General features: G+C 43.9%; 1 protein-coding gene across 6 annotated transcripts in view; it reads left to right on the forward strand.

Annotated features, from left to right (window-relative positions):
• Nucleotides 1-5,298: 5,298 nt before the first annotated feature.
• Nucleotides 5,299-13,739, forward strand: part of SPATS2L (spermatogenesis associated serine rich 2 like) — an 88,697-nt gene continuing 80,256 nt past the window's right edge. For 2 of the 6 annotated variants that reach the window (XM_030018271.2, XM_030018273.2), the window contains exon 1: nucleotides 5,300-5,418. The gene's annotated coding sequence lies outside the window, so the exon portion shown is untranslated. Of the gene's footprint in view, nucleotides 5,419-5,920; nucleotides 5,993-13,739 lie in introns of those variants that run through there. The other 4 variants (XM_030018270.2, XM_030018274.2, XM_041124356.1 and 1 more) reach the window with 3 other exon arrangements.

Consider the following 13,739-nt stretch of genomic DNA (forward strand, 5'->3'; position numbering starts at 1 on the left):
GACTTAATCTGAATGTGCATAAATCTCCACCATAGATTTATCATCTCTATAGAAAGCGCTTTCAGAGTGGTTGTGCAGCTTCCCAGAAAAGGGACACTGTTGGAAAATGAAGCTTTCAGATTCAACAATAAGCCTACTATTATGCTGATTTTTGCCAAGCTTTCCCTCACTTCTTTCCCATTTACTACAAGAGTGAGCTCAAGGCTTCTTTTTGTTTGTTTTCGAACTTCAGTCATTCTTAAGTGTTTACCACCCTGCTCAAGTCTGCTCACTCTGAAACATTAGACACCACAAGATACTGCTGCATTGCTTCTGGAATCAGAAAATGCTCAGGTTCTTTTTTGAACTGCATGTTTCTGTGAAGGTTTTAACCAGCCTGTTTGCCAATCTTAAAAAAAGTAAAAATAAAAATCTTAAAATATTGTACTTTGACTGTCAGAGTCATTTGAGGACACTGTATTTTTAACCAAATGTAAGATCTCAGAGCAGCAGTTGAAATTACCTTTGATATAAATAATCTCATTGCAAAACAGATTTTTGTTTATGGAGTCTATAGTCTGCATGCTCATAACCATTTAATCAAATTCAGGCCTTGTCTGAGCAAACATAATGGCCGTTAACTTATGTGTGGGTTGTGAATTATCCTTTTCAAATTTGACCTGTAGCTTTGAAAGCCAAAAAAGCAGTCTTCCTTGATTTTTTTTGCTTGGCATCACACATGCAAATGCAGGGGCTTTTCTATTTCTAAAAATTTTCTGAATGTTGAATACAACTTTCTGCTGATAACATCTAGAAACCCAGCCTCTCTAGGTTTTTGCACCATTGTGACTGACCATCAGAATTTTTTATAGTTATCACAAATCTTCTTTTTCTTCTTTCCATGTTGATACTCTATATAATGCTCTTTATGACTCCACACAGGTCCCTTGAAAGGACCTTCTGTCTTTTCTTTGCTTGGCAGCTTTCTCCTAAGCTGAGCGTGTAAACATCTATTTCCTGAAGACATATCCCTGTTAATCACTTCTCGTGCCTCTCTTTGAACTTCTTTTCATTAACGTTGCAGTTTTTAACTGCAGTTAACAAAAGCCAGGATAAAATGTTATTATCAGCCCTTCTCCTGGCTTAAAAGAGCCATGTTATGTTTATGCCCCAGATTAGCAACTGCTGTACAACATGAGCTATGTAATTTGCTGTTTTCTGTATCTTCACCCTCAGATCTGTTGCCAGACCACTGTGACTGTACCAGTTTATTTCCAAATCTCTGTGTTGAATCAATTTCCCCCTGTTGCGAGCCAGAAACAGTTTTGTGCCAGGGGAATTTCAACTGATTTAATTTGTTGCCAATTAACAAACTTTTAATCACTGATTCTGGTATTGAAACCAACAAATAAATACATGCTTAGAGACAAACAAATACATACTTGGAGAGACACACCTCAGCTCCCCTCCAGACACCTGTCCTCCCTGCTCTGTGGTCTCCAGTCCTGTCGCTGCACGTGGCACCCAGTCCCTTTGGTGAGGCAATGGGCCTCACCAAATAGCAGGAGGTGAGGCTTTGTAGCTAGTGCATTGGGCAGGACTTGGGAGACCTGTGTCTCATTTCTGCAGCTGGGAAGTTCTCTGCACCATTTCTTTCTGTGCTGCTGTCTCTTATCTGTAAGCCAGGAAAAATGGCAGTGACCTGCTTTGGGGAGTACTGTGAAACTGATTGCTGAGAAGCAGTCCAAGAGGACATGGTGTTACTGATGTAACTGAAACTTTGGAGTCTGTCAGTCTTGTGGGAGCAGTAGGTGTTTGAAGAAGCAAGGAGATAGAACAATTACATTGGGATGTATTTTATTACCTTTGCCTTCAGTTGTTTCCTGTTCCATCCCTAGCCCCAACAGTTATCAAGTGGCTCAGGATACAAAACCGTATCATGTGTGGCAGTGTGTTCTTCCCCTTCAGAAGCAATGAATTTACAAAGGTGGTGTTGTGACACCTGGATTACTGCAGCTCATTCTCTGATGTTAAAGTATGTCACATCAGTTTTCAATGTCCTTTTCATGACACGTCACCAGCTGCCAGAGCTTCAATATCAATTGGATCTCGGTTAAAAAAATCTTTAAAGAAAAGGGGAGCAGTATTTTTAGCCCAGGTCATTCAGTGGTCGGGTGTGCAGGGAAGTTTCACAGAGTGAGTAGAATAACAGATTACAGTGCCAGGTTGGAGACAGGGAGGTTGCAAGAGAGCAAGAAATCGTTAAGGCACCTTTACTGCCAAAGTTACTACATTGTACAGTTATACCTGGAGTATCTCATAATCTTTGTCATATACACTGAGGTTTGGAAATTCCTTTCTTCTTTTGCAGATGGGAAACTGAGGCCCAGAGAAATTAAATGAGTTGTCTGTGGTCACATCAGAAATATGACCACGGTTGTACAGGAGATACTGTGAACTGAGGATTTAATGCAAAATTCAAAGTCAGTGCTCTGACCAGGCCATCTCACTTCCAATATAGCCCAAAGGTTCCAGCTGGGATGTTTAATTATTGTTGATTATCATTTTACCTTTATCAATGAATAACCTCTACAGAGGAACTGAACGCTGCAACGTGTTGACCATAAGGTTCATACTGCTATTTGGCATGAACGGAAGATGAGAACTAAACTCTGGGCAGCTGGTGTCCTGTTTTTGAAAACGTAGGCTCAGCATACAGCTAAATATACCGCAAGTCAACGCAGATTGGCACATTTGCTGCAAAAATTAAAAAGCTAGTGGAGTAATGCTAAAACTCCTTCAACACTGATATGGAATCTGTGGCACCTTGTCTGGAGATCAGCTTCTAGATATTGGCCCTTTATTCCCTAGAAAAAAGTTGGCAGATGTTGCATCAGTCTCTGTATGAAGGGGTCCTGTTTCCTGAAGATTTGTTTGAGGCAGCCATTCGTGATCCTCACTGCAGAATATTCATGATCCCTTCTATGTTCCCGTTCCAGCCTCTACTTCCAGTTGTTGTGGATGGCAATTTCCTTGTGCCAGCTTTTGCATGCGCCTGCAGGCTTCCCAAAGCTGTTATTCCTTCTCTATTGGTTTACAACTCAGCCTAGTACTTAGTGTTTTCCTCACTTGTGTTTAGTACCCAGACAACTCAGCCTCAAAACTGTCCAAATACACCATTTCTCACCAACACTGGTGGATGAAAAAACCCCAGGAATTAATTTCAGTGTACACAAGGTACAAAAACTTTATTGGAAAATACATAAAAAGTAGGCCACTTAATTTTTGTTGAACTTTTCTGTAAATAAATTTACAGTTCATTTTGAATAATTAACTTTCTCTAAGTCACTACTTTTTAAAAAGTCACAAGTAAAGATATGGAATGAAGTTGCAGCTCAGGTTTTTCTACCCACTACCCTGTCACACAAAAACCTAAGCTATTTCTGGCTGTCCTTATTTTTAGATTGTTCTTCATATACCATCTACCGTCATTGAAATTAATGAGAAAATAAAAGGAGTGACCTTTGGCTGAGCACATACAGTTTATGCATGAGCTAAACAGCAGGATCCTTTTTCATTCCTCTTTTTCCCACATTCTCTTTCTCCCTGCTCTCCCTCATCCAAATATAATTTGTAAAGCCTTTAGAGCCTTTCATCCTATGTGTTTCCACTGTGTTCTTTTAGATGAGTCTCAGGTCCATGATTCACGTCTATTCTCTTGTGCTGAAAGGTCAGCGGCACCCTTGTTTTATGAATATAATGCACCATTCTCTTGAACTTCAGAATCATTTCCAAAACTCCCAGGCAAAATTCATACAGCTCAGGGTGCAGATAATGTCAGCAATACTTTAAAGAGTGCTCAGAACACAAATACGAGCCTGGACATTCAAAGTTACGTTGTTTAAAATAAACCAGCATTTACTGAAGATCTTAACAGTTTTGAAGACATGATTCCAAATGAAATGTTAATTCTGAACCTGTGGCCTCACCGTAACGTTGAGTATCTAATTCATGCCCAGCTTTCTGCAGCAGGTGGACGAGTTTGTTCAACAGGTACTCATTCCATGAAGCCACTGCAACTGAACAGAGCAGAAGCTGCCCAGCGAGGTTCGCTTGGGCACCACCATCATGGAGAACTGTGTGCTGTCACACCGAGGTGGTTCTCTGCCAGCCCACCTGCCTGCCACGAGGAAGTGCTGCCAGCTCTGCCTGGTTTGGAGGGTGGGTTGGATACGTACTATTATAAACCTCACCTTGAATTATTTTCCATGCTGCAGTTTGGGAATCCTTAGTTGAAAATAGAAAGGACCGAGTGCTGCCTCCAAACTGTGTCTGAAGGTGTACGAAGTTAGTTTTCTGGCTGAGGGTAGCGAGTTCAGGTAGAGGTGTGTTATGACCGAGAGTCTCTTCTTTGCGTTAGCAGGAAAAGAGGTACGCAACGATTTTGAGAGGAAATGCTATGATTTTCCAGTACTTGCAGCTGACATTGCTAGCAAAAATGAGAACTGCTATGTGTTTGGGTTAAGGGAAATGCTGATGATGGTGTAAGACGCCAATAGTGATAGTAAGTCCAGATTACAGCTGTTTATGGAAAATTTGCTCTGACTTTTTTAGTTCCAAGCATGCAGTTGTACCTCCACATTCTAGCGTGTAAGCGGATGGTTATTTATTGCTCCTTTAGCTTTGTATTAGCAACCCTGACTACGTATTTTCTTTGGCGCTTTTAGGCGGTATTTTAAAACATCGATTACCAAAGCACTTGTGTCGAGTTTTTATATTCTGGTTGTCTGCTATGGGCATTCGCAGATAGGAAGATTTGTACGCTGGCAATGATTTACGTTGCCTGTTGCCTTTTGCTTAGCGAGGAGAAGTTCTTGAGTGGGTCTTGACAGGAGGACTAGCGGTGTCGCTGCGCGTCGTACGCGGCGAGAGGGGCACACGTAAATTAGGAACCCGCTGCAGAAGTACATCACCGGAACCCGGGGGGCTGCTCTCCGTCCCACCCCACTCTTCCCTTCCCGTCCGGCACCCGGGACGCGCTCGACACGCGTTGTGCTGTCGGAGCCGGGCTTTGGGCAGCCCGCCAGCCCCGCTCCCGAGCGTCCCGGCGGAGCGCCCCGTCCCCCGCGGCCGTCCCGTCGCCGCCGGCCGCCCGGCGCTCTCCTCTCCGCCCCCCCCCCCCCCCGCCCCGCGGCCCTCGCTGCGGGCCGGGGGCGCGCGGCGCCGCCGTCGCTGTGGGCGGGGGCCGTTGCGGCCGTTACTGAGGCGGGCCCGGGGCGGCGCGCGCCTGCAGGGGAGGGGCGCGAGGCGTGTCCCCGCGAGCGGGCGGCGGTACCACAGCCGCGATCCACTACCGGCCGCCGCGCCCCGCGGGTCCGCAGCCTCCTCCCCGGCCTCTGCCGCGGCGGCCCGGCCTCGCTGCGGCCGGGCGGCTACCAGGTAAGGCGCCGCCCTGCCCTGCCCTCCCCTGCCCTCCCTTCGGCGGCACCTGCGCGGGCCCGCCGGGAGTTTCTCGCCGAGGGGTGCCGGGAAGAGGGGACGGTAACTGTGGTGCCGCGCGGCACCCCGCCCGCTGCTCTAACGCTTGGGGTCCTGGCGCCGAGACCCGGAGGCGGGCCGGCCCCTCCTGGCGGCACGGGGACTGCGGCCGGCCCCGGCCCCGGCCCCTCGGGCCCCGCCCGGCGTGCGCCGGGACCGGCTCTGCGAGCGCCCGGGAGCCGCTGGCCGTGGCTCGCCCTCTCCCGCCGCTCCGCCAGCCCCCAGGCACCGCCGGAGCCGAAACTGGGCTGGGCTGTGCCGTGCTGTTCAAGGCTATTCGGTAACAGCCTTGGTCGTAAATGATTAACCGCACACCCGGGGAACAGGGAGCCGGGTCTTTCCGAGCGCAGCCGTTTATCCCCGGCTGTCTTCGCGGCCAGACGCGCTGAGCCAGCGGTACGTTTGTTCCTGAAATGCTGCCTTACGTTTTTGCATGGGCTGTGAAACGCTGCTGCGAGTGCTCGCATACCACAAGGTAGGGATGAAGGTTGCCGTGCCCTAGCTACTGTTTCTGCACAAATCCATCCGTTTGAGGACTTGTTTTATCTGCGCCAAGGCAAAAGACCACTAAGGTGACAGGGTTTTGGTTTGGTTGGTTTTTTTTAACGTTTGTTGTCTTTTTTTACTGTGCGTGAAAAAAAATTTAATCATTAGGTGTAGAATCCGCTGATAAGCAGTGGCAGCTGGCAATATTCTTTTATTCTCTGTCAGAATGCAATGCTTCCTTTGTTGAGCTGTAAATGAATAGTGTAAGCTTCTTCCCCACCCTCAGCCTCATCTCATCCTGAGATGTGAATCACTTGTACTACCAGATTTATTTTCTTTAGGAGAGCTAAGAGGCACCACAGAAAATCCATCTGTTTCATTCTAGGTCACATTCCCCTGGACTGATTTGGTTGATTCCAGCTTGAAAATGTGCTTCAAGGCAACTAATGATCTTCCATGGGAATTCTTTTCTGTTAACTTTTAAATTTGAATTACCAGTGTATGTGTAAAACATCATTCTTCTGTTTCTTTGAGCTCCTGAGGCAACCATAAAATATTTTCCAAAACATGATGATTCAAGGAAGGTGAACTAAAAACTTTCCAAACAGAAAGTGGAAAAGACTGCTGCATGCAGAATGTCAAGGTTAACTAGGAACGTATTTGCACTGACCATGAAAGAAATCCTGGGTGATAACCTGTTGAATGCCACTAACTGGAGTCTTCAAGCTACTGTGAACAGGACACTGTGCCCTTTCCACAACTGTTTCCGTGAAAGCAGTCGAACTGTGTAAATGCAGAATGATTTCCAGGCCAGAACAGGTTCTGATGAATTTTGTGAGGCGCCATCAGAATCTGCTGGAGCTGAACACTGCTGCTAGGCTGTGAGTGTTCTCCTGCTAATTATGTTATGGGAGTTGAAGGAGTTTGGCGCTTTCTGAGAACAGCAGGATCTGTTAAATGTAAGGAGACACCAATCAAGATAAGGCTTGTACTGTGTCAGGTGCTGTATAAACATGTAGGGAGGTAAGGTCACAACTCTGGGAAATTTACTGTGTAAGAAAGTGTTATGATTAAGATGAAGTAAATTAAGTACCCTTCAAAATGTTCTCAGGGTTACACTTAAATGAAGGGGCTGTTTCCACAGTCCTTATGCCTAGGTATATGCCTAAGAAGGAACATGTGCTTGAGAGTTATTGTTTTGGCTGACATATAGTAACGAGCCTGAAGATTGAACGCAAGCATGTCCAAGTACTTTCTGTGTTGAGGGAGGTTTGGTTCTGAATCTAGATCAGTTTTTCTTATCTAGTCTTTCTTTCTCAAAGAAATGGAAATGAGGCTATGTCAGGACACTTCCCAGCCATTTCCGAAATTTTAAGGAAATACCTGTCCAGAACTGGTTTGGGCCCATTTTTAAGAGAAAGCACAACAAGATTCCAATGGCCTGCAATGTTTTTTATTTTCTTTGAGCTTTCTTCTAGCAATGGTGGAAGTACCAAAGCTGTGCCTGTCTGCAGTTGTAGGCAACCTGTATTTGGTATTAATTCCCCCAGGCTGTTGTATTTGTGTTCCTTTTCATCCACAGGAGTTGCCTCTGTTGTCATTCTAGGGACTGTATTTCCTAGTATGTTTTCAGGGCCCATGTCTCAGAGGTCTTTGGACACTGTTAAGTAATGCTAGTCTTGCAGAATACAAAAAAAATCCTCAATCATTTTCTCCAAACAATCTGGTGTGGTACTTTACACATCTAAAGGAAAGGTCAAACTCCACTTTTCACTGTGCACCAGAGGATAAAAGTAAAGCTGCATAACAATTTGGAGCAGAAAACCCAAGAGCAAGGAGGCTTTGCACAAAGATCAAGGGAAGAAAAATAACTTATAGTTTAACTGTTAATTGTAGTTAACTTGTAGTTAACGTTAAGGATTTTATTGCCCATGTTACTCTGGGGAAATATGACTCCATAACTATGGTTGGTGCTACTGTCTCGTCCATCCTCTGTGTTTTTCTGCACTGTTCCAATCCTCCAGTTTCTCTGTTCTTCCTCCTGCCTTTTCTTCCCTCCTCAAATGCTTCATCAGCTTTCTTGCAGTTTTCTCTTTTGTGTACAAAAACGAACAGTAGTGAAATAGTTAACTTCAACAGCAAAGTGCCTTTATTTTAGACTGGGTATCTTCCCCTGCTAATAGTTACTTGAAAGCACCAGTCCATAGTATTATCAAAGAATTTGGCCCTGAACTTCACTGAGATTAGCAGGGGGCTGTGCAGTTCTTTATCTCTTTGCCCTGTTTGTTTCTGAGCACCTTGAGCTTCAAGAAGACGGTGCAGTGTTGTTTTGCCTTTACTTTGCATTTGCAAGATTCTCTTTACAGTCCTGAGGACTATAAGCTCATGTTTTACAGAGTGTGAGATGGTGGGATGTGTAGTTACATTGGGGGCATATTTGGCATAGCAGGACTTTTACTTCCGTTATATATCTGAAAGTGGCGTCATTGGTGACTCCCGCAGCAAAGATTTTGGCCCTGGTAGGTGCTGTCTTGTAACATGCCAAAGACCAGCTCCTTGCCTGATATAATTTGATAGGGCAGTCAGAAGAGCTAAATCCAACTGGCACCTTGACTAATGGTGTGTACAAAATATATTGCTTGATTTCAGGAGGGGATTGTGAGAGCACAGGGAGTATAAATTCTGGGATGCAGCAAAAGAAGCTGGAGAGTGAAAACTGACATTTTTTGACTGTTTAGTTTCAAAGTACGTGGGTGGAACAGACGGGTGAAGAGGGCAAGTCTGACAGCTGTGACTTTTGTTTCTGAATGGAAGTGCAATAATTTCCTAGTTCTGGATATGGATTAGAAGAAATCTGGTTTTGCTTATTAGCCCTCACTGTCTTTCTTGCTGAAAGTTCATCCATGTGAAGCTTGTCTAGAAACTCTGTAATGAAATCATGTGTGCAAATCCCCTTTTGGGTGTGTGTGCATTTGCGTGTAAAACCTGAGAACTGAAAATGTGATTGGGGCAGGTGGAGAAGTAAAACATTTCTTACTTCTCAGAAGTCATCAGCAGATGTAATTGACCCTTTTTTTGTGAGAGACTTCTGAAACAGACTTCAAAATTAGAGAGTCAAATGCTGGTTTCTCAATATAAAAAGTGTCTTTTTGTTGAATAGGCCACCATATACTTTGTGGGCGATGGCAAATTTGCTCAATTACTAAAGTGATTATTAAGCAACAGTGACAATGCTTTCACTCAGTATCCCAGTGCAATTATACTTTTACTAGATCTTGTACCAAAACAGCTTCTGATGATTTTCTGTTTAGACAAGGCAAATAGTGCTGCAGACCCTAATTAGGGTTTTGGAATAAAGTCAAAACTCTGCATGTGTTTTAAACTTCTCTCGTAAAACAACAATGATATAGAATGCCTGCCCATCTTTTTGTAATACAAAAGAGACTAATCTAAAAATATGCTCTGCATATACATAGTAGGAAAGGTTTGTGGCATAACATTTTCAAAGCCTGTTCTTTTCTTGGTTTGCTCTTAACTGAAGCTATACAGTTTCTTCAAAAACCATGAGTTACAAATGAATCTGCAATACTTTGTGACTCCTTGTCCTTTTCCTTCAGACAAAAGGCCTTTTCAATCCATTGTGGAACAGTCACCAATTCTCATGTGGTCATTCAAGAAAAGGATAGTGATTGGCCTTCATAATAGGCCTTTCAATACTCTTTCTAGTGGTTTGCTGACTGAAAAAAATGCCTATGGCTGTGTACTGTGTCCAGTGTTTAAATTACTGATGAATCTAATCTCCCAAGTGTTGAAAAGGTAAGAGTTCAAATGGCAAAGAAACCTCACCTGTTTGTGAATACCAGTGTGCTGGTGCTCAGAGTTGGGGACAGATTTTGGCCTGTGTAAACTGGTACAGTTTTATTTGATGTTGATTGGCTGAAGGTCTGTTCTATTTCTTTTTTTTTAAAGTGGTAACTTAAACTAGTGTTTCTGTGAACTGTGCTTCTAAGAGGGCTGATGCTGTTTTATGTTCTGAGTGGCGTTAAGCAGTGTTATCTATTTGTGCTGTGCATGGCCAAGTGGACTGTGAGTATGATTTCTTGGGAGGTGACTATCCTCGAAAGTTGTGGGTGTGTTTTGAGTTAGCATTAAAGAAGCTGCTACCACTGTTGTGTTGACAGTGCAGTCTCACTGAGTTGTTATCCTTCTGTGCTGGTAAGGCCAACCTGCCTGGCAGCGTTTCAAAATAAACACCCCACATTCAGGGCAGGTAGGCTGGTGTTTGTTGTCCCAACCTTATGCAAAATCCATGCAAGGATTTATGGTGTTTGACTGACTCTTACCTGGAACAGCATCAAAAGATAGTGTTTGTGCTATGAGACATTTCTGAATTATGCTAGTTCTTCAGGATCCTGGTTGATTTTGTTAGAAACCTGTGCAGAGCTTGCCCTGAAGGTTCAGTGCTGGAGTGTCTGCCTGAGCGCTCTCCGAGGCACGTGGCTTTTATTGCTGCTGAAGACTGATGCATGCTGACAGCTAATGGGGTGGCAGATCAGGGTTTGAGGCTTTCTTTTTGGTTTAGTACAACTGCCAAGGAAGAGTATTGGGCTCCGGATGACTCTGAGCTCAAGCATGTACTCGAATAGTCATTTCAGACTGAATTATTTTCTTAGTAATATGTAAAAACAGCTTTCAGTATGTACTGTCCCACACACATCCAGTTTGTGGCTTCCACTTCTGCACTACACTTAAACTATCCACTTTTAGTATTTCAATTACAGTGCTGTGTATGGTTCTCTGTGTAAAATTAAATGCAATGAAAGCCTTGCACGTGTAGTCCGGGTGTGGTGGTACTTCTGAGTGGGAATGTATTCAGAGACTGTGGTTTATACTAGCGGTGGAAAAATCTACAAGTCCCAAAATGTCATCACTGTGGGACTTCTCCTTTCTGTGTTGATGGAGGGAATAACTATCTTGTGCAGTAATACTAGCCTGTGCAGAATTTGATTTAGTGATCTTTAGGGCTCAGTCTGAATGAAATGTTGCCTTTTTTGTAATTCTGTTTTCCAATAATAACTTAGTGCTGGCTAGAAATTGTTTTGAGTTGGCTGGTTTGTTAAGCTGCTGGCATGAAGTTGTGCTTTGGTGTTAGGATCAGAGCTTGTACTCCTTACTCTGGAGCTGATGAGGGGAGGGATGGTGGTGGAGATCGCCTGAGTGCTGTGCAAGCAGTCTGAGAGAGGCTTCCCCATCTGTTCCTGCAGCTCCTGAGGTTTCCCATGTACTGCAGCCGCTTTGTTACTAGAGTGAGAGAAGGAAACCTACTTCTCATTAAAATCCTCAAAGAACTTGAGGGTTTCTTGCTCCACAATAGCCAAATTATGTTGTGTACAAACACAGTGGAAGCCAGAAAGGATTGTATAATTCATCTGGCCAACAGACAGGCAGCCAGGTCTGAAACGCAAGGAAAAAACGGAGTCAAAAGATCAGGTGTACTGTCAGATGCACAGAGCTGTAGCATGGGTAGGGCGAGGTGTATCTGCCAATGGTGCCCTGAAGTGGTCTGCAGTGTGTGGCAAATACAGATGAACTGGAGCAGCTGCTGTGTAAGAGTGCCTGGAGGCTTGTAGTAGTGAAGAAAGGAGAAGGTGGTGGTTGGAAGGAGCCCTGGTGAGGGAGGAAGGTCAGGCAAGATCCCAGGGCCCAGAAGGACCTCTGGCAGTCGGAAGGCACCAGGTTTTTAACGATGTCTGTTCAGATACTCAAGTAGGAACGGAAGCTTGTGAGGTGAGGGTGAAAGGGGGGAATTACAGGGAATATCTTTTCTGTGCGATGGTAGTACAAACTCAAGGCGTCCCTGGCCCTGACAGGGTATTCCTCAGGTTTGACCACTTGGTTAAGTATCTGATGGAAATGATGATGGGCTTGTAGCAGTTCGTAAGTTACTGATTTAGAGCCAGATTCTCTTGGGGCTTATGCTCACTGAAATGCACAAGTACAGAGTTTGGCCCATTATCATTGCTTCCTTGTCATTCAATTAAAACAGTTCTCCCTTTATTATCTGTTGCTAAAACCATACACCTGTCTAATATCTGTGCTCTTGTGCCTCGGTGATCTACATGTGCTGATTCTTTACCAAACTGCTGGTGGATTGGAAGGTTTTGCAGAAGGCCAGAGAGTATGGTTGGCATACAGTTGATTGCAATAGCTGCACTGACTTTTTTTTAATGTGGTAATTATTATTTTGTCCTAGAAGAAGGAAAATAAATATCCAAACAGTGATGCATTGGGGAAACCTTGAGCTGAGCAGACAGTCAGCTTTACATCAGAAGAACCCTGACTCCCTAGTGTGTATCTGTATGGAAAATGTCATTTTTCTGGCACGTGCTGAAGACAGGAAATCCTCAACATCAGTGGAGTTGCATTTTTGTGATACTGGTGTAAAATCAGTATCTTGCCTTATGATCTTTTTAATATTTATATTAAATTCTCCTTTTTTTGTTGTGTAGTTATTTTTTGCACTAAGTTTACTGGGCTTTTTGATATAAGATGGTTCTAATAGTGTACTGTTGGGTCTGCATCACAGCGTGGCCTGTAACATCACAATTTTTTCCTGTTGTGAGGGTCACAAGCCCTTCACGTGTCTGAAATTGGTGAAGTCTGGGTCCTCTGCAGCTTAGTTTCTAGGGAAGGGATATTTGAAACTAAGGTCCTGTCAGAGCTCTGCATGTATTGAAAGTTTTGCAGCACTTTTGATGTGAGTAGGAGTTTGGTTCTGTGTCCTTAGCCAAGAATATGGCGTGAGAGACAGCTATGGAGCAGGCTGCAGCAGTGTGCTGCCTTTCACTCCACTAGTCCTGTGTTTATGTAGTGCTCAGTCCTGAAACTTCTGGTGGTTCTGTGAGAGGGTTCACAGTCCACAGAGTGTTTTGGGATGAAGGGTACTCTATAACTTGAAGTGTTCTATTTTATTTTGTAGTAAAGAGAGTAAGCCTGCAAAACCAAGGAAGTTCTGAACAAGGGCAGGCATTTGGCAGTCTGGAAAGTCATTCTGCTGTTGCCTAATCTGGCAACAGATGGTCATGTGTGTAAATTCATCCATTGCGCTGCCATCACTTGACAAAGAATGATGGGTTGCCTTTCTCTACGCTAATGGGATGAGTTGACGTTCCCATGTTAGCATTTTAACACGTGATTCCCTTCTCTTAAGTTACACTGTATCTGACCCTGATTATTTTACACATTACCCTATAGATGAGGAAAGGTTGGAAACTTCTAATTGCCTTCCTGGTGTTGGATTTTCAGAGATGTTGAGTGCAGAAAGTTTTAATTGGAATTGTGTGCAGTCAGGTCCCCTGAAGATCAGGCTGTAGGTGAATGGTGGTACCTTCCAAAGCATTTGCATGAGAATTGCCAAAGAGCAAAACCAGATTTATTAAGCTATAACAAGGGGCTTGTTAAATGGAAGAGGGATCATCTTGCAGTTGCAAAGTCTATTAAACTGCAAAAAGGTTAGTCATTACCATTGTTGCATCACATTAAAGGAATGAAGCAATGTAAATGCAATCATTAATTAAACTGAATAGCATACCTTTAAACTATCATTCACTATTTTAAGTGAATAAGATCTTCTTCCTTTTGGAAAGCCACTCAGCCTGATATTAAAGATTCCTTTTCTGTAAACTAAAAAAAAAAAAACTGCAAGATTGCTGTTACTTGTGACAAAAAAATAGATA

The sequence above is a fragment of the Aquila chrysaetos genome, chromosome 6 (genome assembly GCF_900496995.4).
Source record: "Aquila chrysaetos chrysaetos chromosome 6, bAquChr1.4, whole genome shotgun sequence".
Classification (NCBI taxonomy): Eukaryota; Metazoa; Chordata; class Aves; order Accipitriformes; family Accipitridae; genus Aquila; species Aquila chrysaetos.